This window comes from Lucilia cuprina, chromosome 6 (genome assembly GCF_022045245.1).
Source record: "Lucilia cuprina isolate Lc7/37 chromosome 6, ASM2204524v1, whole genome shotgun sequence".
Taxonomy (NCBI): Eukaryota; Metazoa; Arthropoda; class Insecta; order Diptera; family Calliphoridae; genus Lucilia; species Lucilia cuprina.
The window spans coordinates 38,196,878-38,208,522 of record NC_060954.1 but is presented as its reverse complement, the minus strand read 5'-3'; positions in this window follow the sequence as shown (position 1 = coordinate 38,208,522).

Here is an 11,645-nt window from a genome sequence, read left to right as displayed (position 1 = left end):
TAGACTATAGACTAGACTATAGACTAGACTATAGACTAGACTATAGACTAGACTATAGACTAGACTATAGACTAGACTATAGACTAGACTATAGACTAGACTAAAACTGAGGACCATTTGAATCAAAAAAAAATTATTTTTCACATGTTCTGTACTTTAAAACTCATCGAATGAGAGGTAATCATACATGCAATATTTAAAAGGCCGTTCCCCGAAATGGTCTAATGTACATATGTAATTATATTTCTAAATGAAATTACAAAAATTTTTTTATATTAAATTTTGCTACAAAAGTGAACAAATAAGACAAAGAATATTATAAAATTTTTATCATTTTAAACACGAAGCTTTTTCACCTTTATATTTTTATTGCATTGTCATAAAGTCAGACAGGCTCAACGTTGTGGCTATTGTGCACGAATATATAGGTTTTTATTTAATCTCAAAACAATATATTTGAATACATAAATATTTGAATGTCATAAAAGAAAAAAGCTTTGTTTTACAACTTTTTTTTAGAATCTCCTGGCTTTATGTTTAGATTAATCAAATAGTTGTCTAAACTGAACAGAATAATTCTGATTAGCATTTGCTATTGCGAAAAGAAAATGACCTGCAGATATAATAATCATCAAAAAGGATTGCTTTATATTGATTTTGTGGTTTCATTTGTAACGTATCGAAATGTTTGTATTCTGGGTCCTCATTAAGTTCTTAGACGACTTAGCCATGCCAGTTGAAATTGATATATTTCCAATGAAAGAGCAGGAAATCTGGAATATTCCTTAATTACATAGTTTTTATACCCTACACCACTTTAGTGGGGAAGGTATATTGGATTTGTGCTGATGTTTGTAACATACAAGAATATTCGTCCTATATCCACCTTGAAGTATACCAATCGGTTTAGAATCATATTCTGAGTCAATTAAGCTATGTCCGTCTGTCTGTCTGGCTGTCCATGTAAATCTTGTACGCAAAGTACAGGTCGCAATTTTCAAGATAATTGGATGAAATTTGGCACACACTCTTTTTTTAGCCCAAGGACGAAGCCTATTGAAAATGGTCCCATACAACCGTACCCCCCCGAATAGGGCCTTTGGGCTCATAATTAAGTTAAATGTTATTTTATGTCAACAAAAGTTTTTTTTGTAATGATCGGGACTTATTAGACCCTAGTCTTCATACAAACTCCCCCCAGAAAATGACTTGATGTTCAAAATTCTTCTATAAACACTTTTAAATTTTGCATAAGTAACTTTGAAGTAGACGTGAATCCTGGTGTAGGGTATCATATAGTCGGCTATGCCCGAATATACATTCATACTTGTTATTGTTATAGAATGTTTGGTATTCAAATGGCACATTACAAGTGCCCGGCCAGTTAACCCCTTAACATTTGCAGGACAGCTTTGATGGTTGTTATACAAGATTCAACATAGTCTAAGTGACAAAAGCTGTAACAAATCCATATTTCTATCTTAACTTTATAGTTAACAAAAAGTATGTTTTATATTAAAAGAAATTATTTTCGAATTATACGGTGTTAAATTGAGTTCATAATAAGTATAGCAAAGTTTAAGATAATCTATGTAAATTTTTTCAGTGAAATTATTCGCCTATACTACATAACTTTTTCAGAACAATATCTTTTATGTATCTAAAAATAAGACGAATTTACGTATACATTAAAGGTATTTATTCAGAATTAGAGCGGGTTTTTTTGAGTTGGCAATCAAATGCAAATTAATTATCAGATTAGTTAATCTAAAAATAAATTGATTCTGATGTTAATCCCCTTTGATGTTTTTGAGTACAAGATTAAACTTTGCAGTGTTGCCATACTAAACAATAGATAACATCACTGTTTGTTATCAAAACAATGCATGTTTTATAAAAAAAGAAGAAGACAATTGCAATTATAATATAAATTAATGAAAACTGTGAAACAAAATTGTGTAGTCCCCATACTAATCGATAAATCAAATATTTTAATGTTTATTTTAATAAAAATTTTACTAATTTTTTTGCATCAGCTGTTTACACTTTTGCATTTCTTGCTGAAGTTTAAACCACCTTCAACTATCGAAGATTAATTTTAATTTAATCCCTAATCGTTCAGTTAAAGATTAACCCTTAATATTTATAAGTAAACTTTGATCTTTAAGCCATTTCTAAGGGGAATTTGTATGGGGGATAGAGACAAATGAGGACCGACCATTACGAAAACTTTATGAAACTAAGTTTTACCAATTTTGGTTAAACTACTAGAACATTTAACATAATTATTAGCTGAAAGCGCTATTCGGGGGTTCGGTTTTATGGGACAAGGCGAAAAAAGTATTTTCAATAGGATAGATAGACTCAGATCGTGATTCTTAGCCGATTGATATACTTAAAGGTGGACGTAGAACCAACATTTTCGGGTGTCTAAAACATCGGCTCAAATGCATTGGTATTGAATATAAAAAGTACCAAAAAGTTTATTCTTATAATTGTTTATTTCATTAGCATCCTATATGTACGATTTCATAATTAACATTCAATAATTCAGAAAACCAAAATCTAGACATTAAATTATGAAAAATTATTAGAAATTTCTTATTTATAAATGTTAATCAATCAGCTGCGTGTTAAATTTTGCGTTTAAAGGTTAAATATTATAAACGATTCAAAAAGCGCCAGTTGAAAAATTAAAAAGTACCAAAAGTAATAAAGTAATAAATAAATAATTATTAGACGATAAACTCATTAAACTTAAATAGTCAAATTTAATACATCATTAACGATGGTTGTGGAAAGAACATAATTGTTTACATTGTTTCCTGTTGAGAATGTTTATGACTATTTTTTGTTTAATAATGCGAAACATTGTATAGCATTAAAAAAATGTATAAATATTTCGATATAATCAATAGATACAAATTTATTTTTGACAATTTAAAATTGTTATGAATTTGTTTCTTTCTCTTGTATTTAGAGGAAAAAAGGACACTTTGTACTTTGGGCGAATTTGTCTTTAAGTGACATAATAAAAATCGACAAGAAACTGTGAATAATCATATCAATATATTAACCCAGCAAAAACTTTTCACTGACTACTACTTATCATATAAATATATTCACCCAGCGAAAACTCAATAATGGTTTATACTTACATAATCACTTACTTTTCAATGACTTCTACTACTTTTAAGTACTTTTATAATGACTTACATCTAATCATATAAATAAGAATCTTATTTAGAGTTTTGCCGTTCTATTTACTCATTTTAATTGCGCGTGAGCAACTGTTTTTCATAAAAAAACAAAGATGTTGGAATCCAGCAAATAACTTTAAATTTTGGTTATGAGTAATAGCGATAATGTTATTTAAGTTATTTAACACATTACCTGGTAATGAGTGGTCGTTATCAATAACATTATTTAATTTTTTCAGTGTGATTTTTAGCCAATTATCTAGAGAATCAGTCCAATTATCTAATGCGTCTAACGTTTGTGGTTCCAATCATGGTGATATCAATATTTTATAAAAAAAAATTTCGATTTATATCTTATATCAAAATATTTCAAAAAGTACTATAAAATGACTTGTTAATGAAGCACTGAATAAGTAGAAAGACTAATAAATACAAAAAATAACTTTAGAGCCAGACTAAAGCCCGAGAAAGTCGGGTAAATAGTTAGTTATTCACCCCGGAAGTAAGTACTTCCACATTACTTCAATAGTACTTGCTGCTTACCGGGTAAGTAAAGTTTTTCCTGTAAAGTGTGTAAGGTTATGTGGGTTTCTTGCTATTTAGCATGTTCAATCGGAGATTTTGTGGCCCATTGCGATACCCTTAGAAATGCCATTCCCTTATGATGAGGAAATGGCCCTGCGTTAACTATTTGTTTGTTGCAGTCTCAGTGTTTCTAATAAAACCGATAGTGTTTTCTAGTGACGCATCCCTGAGACAGTTCAGATCATGGAAAAAAATCTACTAAGATAAATTAGTCTGTGCTTTTGTACGGCAGATCAATAGAGTTGTCTTTCGAATAAAAAATTATTCGATTAATTCAGGAAAAAAAAAATGCTTCTTCAAACGAATAAAAAATTTTCAATTTAGAATAAAGAATAATTCGAACAGCTTCCACTTTTAAATCTACTGAGGAATTAAAAATGACTTATAAGAGCATTAATCTAAAAAAACTCGATTTTTAATAGTATCTTATTTGAATAAAAATTTTTATTCTTTATTCGTTCGAATACTCAAATAATTTTTTTTAAATTTAGTCGACTACTCGAATAAGAAATATTGTGAGTTTTTATTGGAATAATTTTTATTACGAATAATTGGCAACTCTACTAGGCAGTCACATAGAAGGGATTGTACCAATCTCGGTTCTTCTTCGTTCTAAAGTAAGCCTAATAGTTTCCGAAATATCACAAAGGGGCCAGTAATTATACCAGTGAGAAGCTTTATCACAGTTTTTAATAAGAGACGAGAGAGTTCTAGTGCTATCTGTTGTGAGAGTGGGCCAGAGCAGTCACGATATTCTACAAGTGGATTAAGTCTAGGCACAACTCTTTCCCCGGATGCCCTCATATCCTGGAACTCATATCATCTTAACGTGATGCTGTGTCAGTTGTACCTATTATAGAATACAAATGAGAAGACATTTCGACATAATAAAATTTGAGTTAAGAGCCTTAATTTATGGAAGGCTGTCCAAGTATATTTGTATAGTCGAATTTTCGTGATTTAGGCATATACATATCTCTAGTCGAAGAGTCAATAGAGTAGGTGAAGATTCCCGATCCCGTACCTCTTTTTGTGTTCTAAGTAAGGCAGCAAACTAACGTACCAAAAGTTCAGGTTTGTATTCAGTCTGACCACTTTTTGCTTGTTTTTAAAGCAAATCAACTTTCTAACTCCTTATTTGTAAGTACTTATAAAACTCGTGATTTGTAAGCGAGCGTGATAAGTACTTGCCTCCAATTCCATAACCGTATTAAAATACTAACAAAAAGTGGCTTTTTAAGCTTTATAACTCATCACTTTTTAATGCAAGTTTTTGCTGGGCTGTTATTAATGTTTATAGGGACCAGATGTAGGAAGTATTTTTATCGGTTTTTATAAGGTTTTTTTATATATAATTTTTAAGTATGTGTTATTTTTTAATAAAACCAATATGTTATATGTTATTTAAACTTTGTATATTTTATAATATTCATAAATTTTACAATTTCCTTGTGGGAGTATTTTGATATTTTTTCACCCTATATATCAGCAATCATAGGAATACGATTGAAGGTTTGAAAAAACACTGCATTAGCTTCAGGAAAGTCCGGTAGTCCTGCTATGATTATTATAAACAAATCTTCTCAAGATTTTTTACCTTTATATGTATTCAAAATCTAACCCTCTTTAAAATCCATTATAAAAACCCTTCGCCTCATGTCATTGCATTGCCTTTACAAGTGTTTAGATAATAAGTGACATCTGTCATGACATTTTTATGTCTCAAGCACAAAAAATAAAATAATCAATTTTTTTCTGATCGTAATAAAAGAAATTCATTAAAAATAAATATAAATAATTTATGACAAAAAAATACTACTGTTAAATGTCTATAACAAAAATAGAAATATTTTACAGTAAATCGACCTTAGTCGCCTTATTTGAAAATTCTACAAAATTTATTGATATTTAAGAATTTCAGTCAGCAACATCGTAAAAGTGAAACAAAAGCAGACATTTTATGTTTGTTCTTTTATTTTGGTTAAAAATTTATTAAATGAAATAAATATAAATTGTTTAAAAATTTCAAAATTCATCAATATGATGTTCTTATACGTAGTAATCACATTAGGATGTCCAATTGTGTAAAAAATAAATTCTTGGTCCTTAAATTTCAAATATGTATATAGAAATGTTGAAAAAAACTTTAACAAAAAGTCTGAAGATTTATTTTATTTCATTGCTATATTTCCCATACAATCTTGTAATCATTACCATTCAATTGTTGGGGCATCCTAAAATATTTGTATCTATTTATGTACGTATGTACAAGGCGTAACTTTTTTTGGGCAAAACATTACTTGGTACACGTATGCATTTAAATACCATTATATGTTAAAATAATCAAAATGGAGAGGAAAGAAAAGAAAAAAAAAATATTTTTACCATGAATTGATTAAATTAAAAATAAATTGTTGGTCACTCACAGCTGAGAAACGAAAATAATTTAAATGAAAAATCCACAAAAAAAGAGAACACCCTATATACAGTAATTGCGACATTTATCAAATGAACTTTTCTGCTTTTTTAAGTGACCACTATATAGATTACTTGGGGATTGTAAGGTTACTAGCTATTTTAACATGCACTTGTCTAATGAAGAAGTCAATCGTCATTTCATAGACTACGAAGATACAGTCGGAAACCTATTCTAAAAGAGTCGCTGCACAGGAATGAACATTTCGGTTAAGTTTCTTTTTTAAGTGACCACTATGTGGATTACTTGGGGATTGTAAGGTAACTAACATGTCACTTCATAGATTACGAAGAAACAATCAGAAACCTAGCCCAATGGTCAAGTCAGTGAGCATCAATGAATATTTTTGCTTAAAAAGAACACCCTATATGCAGCAATTGCAACATTAATCAAAGTCCTTCAGTTATCTCTACTAACCAACCACTCAGACTTACCTCTAGCCACCGATTACTCAAATGAGTCCTACGAGCAAGTCAATCGTCACTCTACGGATTACAAAGATACTGTCAGAAACTTAGTCCGAAAGAGTAGCTGCACAGTAATGAACATTTCTGCTTAAGTTTTTTTTTAAGTGTTCACTGTCTACATTACTTGAGGATTTTAACATGGTCTTTTGGTCACTTTATAGAAACAAGTTACAGCCAAAAATGTAGCCTAATGGAGCCAATGAACAGTAATGAACATATCTGCCTATGTTTGTTTTTTTAGTGTCCAATCTTTAGGTGGACTAACTAACATTTTTCACATTTGCTTGTCCAACTTAGAAGAAGAATCTATGAACGATTGATAGATTACACCACACAGTAAGGAACATAGTCTAAAGGAGTCAATGTGTTGAAAATGAACTTTTTATTTAAGTTTGTTTTTTAATTGTCAACCATCTAGATTACTTGGGAACTGTAAGATAATTAGCTATGTTAACATGTGCTTGTACTATATCACTCCAAAGAATATATAAGGAACTGTAAGATTATTACCTATTTTAATATATGTTGAGCAGAGCAATGAATGTCAAAAAATAAGCACAGTACGGCATTTCGCTTGGTGTAGAATTGAATTACGTAAATATCTTCCTAATTTCACGGGTCCATGTATAAGTACTTTGCTCAAGTACTCTATCAAAAGTCTGACCATTGCTTGCCCCTTCAGAACCATCACTTCCGTTTACAATCACTCAGATAGGATGGCCTCTGTTGAGTCGGCAACAGCAGCTAGATACTTAATCAGTAAATCGAAATATAATTTTATTAAATAAGACGACAAATTACCATTCAACTCAGGACACGCATTGAAAAAACATCCGACACACTCTAGGCATGAGGGTGGAGTAAAGCCCTTACATCCATCCAGTAGCATATACACTTGACACAAAATCATTTACAAAGCTTAGTCTCATAGTCACTCCTCTGTTGTGTTGCTGTTGTCACGGCAACAGCATCGAACTTATCCAGAATTATATACATTGACGTCCACAGCTAGCAGCCCGAATGTATCACTCCAACAACAGGGACAAAATGAAGTCTGAAACTCTGTTCTATGTGCAACAAGGCACCAGATTATGTTTTTCTGGTTTGAAAATGATTTCTCCAAATGAAATCATTTCAAGGAAACGCCGAAGATACATCTAATAATCCGCAGTTTAAAGTCGTAGAAGACTAAAAGTACTAGTATCACCTATTTTCCCCATGAATACAATAACAACATAATAAGGGAGATATCGTTTGACAATTAAACCTCTCTTAAGAATTGCATCTAATCTCTGACCATTGCTGTTAAGTAATTTACGAAATACCAAAAACCATAACTTTCGATTACAAGCGCTCAGATAGGCTGGCCTATGTTGAGTCGGCAACTGCTGCTAGAGACGTTATTAGTAAACCGAAACATAAATTTATCAAATAACCCGAGAAATCACAATTCAACTTTGCACACTAATTAAGAAAAATCTCTTGGCATACGGGTGGAGTAAAGCCCAAGTGCCCCTACATCATATCATTTCCAATGCTTAGTCCCATAGTCACACCTCTGTGGGGTTTCTGTTGTCACGGCAATAGCATCGAACTTAACCAGAATTATATACTTTAACGTACATTAATCTTTTTATAAACATTATTATATTACCTCCACAGCAAATATCCGAATGCACCGCTCTAATAACAAGGACAACATAAAGTCTGAAACTCTGTTCTATAGGCTACAGCCTCCCGTGCTAACATATTCATATTAAATAATTTCAAAGAAAAGCCGAAGATACATCTAATCATCAGCAGTTTAAAGCCCTAGAAGACTAGAAGTACTGGTAGCACCTATTTTCCGCATGTATACAATAACAACACGATAAGGGAGGGTCTTTTATGAAGATAACATGCAACGACGGGGAGATGTCGATATCGACAGTTAACCCTTTCTTAAGATATATCAAGGTGAAAAATATTACGGGATAGTGATTTATTATGAACATTTTGATTCTATCTTATAAATCACATTCCATTCGTTTTACCTTTAATTAATTATTGAACTGAGTGAATTTCACTCAAAAATTACTCTTATATTTTACAGACTATTTTCCCACTCTCTCTCTCTCTTTCATCTACTCTTAAAGAGTAAAATTAATAGAAATTATTTTTTTTTGTTAAAATTTTAAATTTCTAGACAATTCAAAAAAAAAAAAAAAAAAAAAATGGGTGGGTGGATTGGCCGAGTATACAATAATTTTGATTATTTAGTTAATTTGTTTATAAAATAAAATAAAATAATTTTGCACACAAAATATATACAAAACATGCTGTAAAAATAAAAGAATATATTGTTAGCTTAGAATACAAAAGAGCTAAGTCAACTTTTAACGAAAATTTATATTTTGATCAAATTGATAGTGAAATAGAAATACACAATCTTAAATTGTATATCCACCATCATGTTAATTTTCTAATTTCGTTATTGATAGCAGATTCACTAAAGTTATATACATTAGGGCCACCTCTTTCTAGAGACGCTTGCTCTTTAAATTTATAATATTTGGTATAGCCAAATAAAAACCCTCTTACCCACAAAATGTACAGTCGTACTGGAAAATAAAACATAATATTTTCAGAAATGAAAACTTATCTTAAATTTCTAAAAAATAAACTTAACACATTTCCACTCTAAGCTAATAAGATGACGAATAAAAACACAAAATTTTACAATGTCACGTACTTGTTGGTACGAGTACGTTTAATGACCAAAATATAATAATAACAATATTTTCACAAATAATTTACTTTGTACTGTACTGTTGTATGTACACAGTCCTTTAAACTGTTGCTAGACAGCAGAAATAATGTCAATTTTCAAGTAATTTTCTATGAAATTTTCTATGTCTCTTAATTAAGACAAGGTAGCATCAGCATCAACACCATCATTATTATAATTATCTTCATAAACAACTTGTCAACAGTAAGAAAACATATTTCTTTTTTTATTTTAAAGAATATTGCTTAAGTAATTGATGCTGCAGCTATGTGATGAGGTGTGAAAATAATAAAGTATAAAATATAATATTTTTTACCATTTTTTAAAAATCTTTGTTAATTAGATTTGAGAATAAAGTGGCAGAGCATCACTGAAAAGTAATTCTTTAATAATTAGTGAAATGAAAAAGTTTATTAAAATATTACTTGCATTAACATTAACTTAACATTTAAGGTTTTTACTTAATTACAATTTAATTGATTTAAGTAAGTTGTTTGACTTGATAGAAAAAGTTGAACGTACATATGTTTAAAATAATTTTTATAAAAGTTTAATATAATATATAAATTAAAGGAAATGATAAATTTGATTGAATCGTATTGTACAGTTAGTTGTTGTAATTTTATAATGGTGGAATGGATAACTAAAATTCTATGAGTTGAGACCAAGGTGAGCTCACTAACGACTAAACTAAGAGTCTATATTATAGCCAGAAAAGTCTAGAACATAGCTAGTCTATAGTCTAGTCTATAGTCTAGTCTATAGTCCAGTCTATAGTCTAGTCTATAGTCTAGTCTATAGTCTAGTCTATAGTCTAGTCTATAGTCTAGTCTATAGTCTAGTCTATAGTCTAGTCTATAGTCTAGTCTATAGTCTAGTCTATAGTCTAGTCTATAGTCTAGTCTATAGTCTAGTCTATAGTCTAGTCTATAGTCTAGTCTATAGTCTAGTGTATAGTCTAGTCTATGGTCTAGTCTATAGTCTAGTATATAGTCTAGTCTAAGTTTTTTCCATGGGCAGTTTCAATAAGTTAACAAACAATTTAATATTTGAATAATCCTGTGAACTTGCATTTGTACTTAATGTTTTTGTCGTATGCTATTTATTTTTATCGTCGGCACGTCTAACAAATGTGTGAATTTTCGAAGTGGACCATAATAAAAAAATTGTAAACCGAATTTTTATTTAGTTAAATAAGATGTGCGTGTTTTTTTATATATATTTTTATAATATTTCTATAAATTTTTTATTATAAAAAGCTTTTTAAAAGTCTAATAAAATAGTCGTAAAAATATATTTTAAAGCGTAATGAAAATTTATGATTGCGTCGCCGTTTCCTTATTGTTTTGAGGTCGATATATAAACATTGCATAAGTTTAAGGCATGCGTTAATAATAAAAGAAAATTAAATTATGCAATTATTTGTTATTTTTAACACCAATAGCGATCAAATTGTTAAATATATTATTTAATATTTTTGTCAAACTTATGACGAACTTTCATCAAATTTTTTTATCTTATCATTGCGGGCGATAGAAAATATACCTATGTCCAAAATGTCTGTGAACCGTTCAACAAGCCAAATTAATAAACAATTCGCATCTCTATGTCGCGTTAGTAATCTGTAGTTGATGATACCAGAAGAGTCTGTTATGATCTTCTGAAATCAGGTTAGTAGATCAGAATGTCTTTTTTAACGAATCAAGTGGATTAATTTAAGGCTAGTATACATGAAGCTGTGATATTTGTATAATGAAAGTTTTCAGAGAATTTGGAAAGTACAGCTTCACTTCGGATGAGTGATCTTTTTTTCAGGCTCATAACTGTTCGGAATTTTGGATTTACTCTCTGAAGCACCCATATTCATAAATTCTTGATAAAGTTATTGATGGTTTATTGTTTATTAGCAAAAAAACTTTATCTGAATCTTTTAATTTTAAGTGGACAGTTTTACATCAAGTCAATGTTTTTATTGACGACACCTGTACGCATACGTGTTAACGATTTATTGAGCTTACAAATATTAAGTATACGCAAAAATTAGAATTTAAAAAAACCGATATATTTTATTTTTTTGAGCGATTTTAATCTTGAAGATGAAATATTCAAAATCTAATGGATTTAATAGGTACAGTCGTTAATGTGTAAAA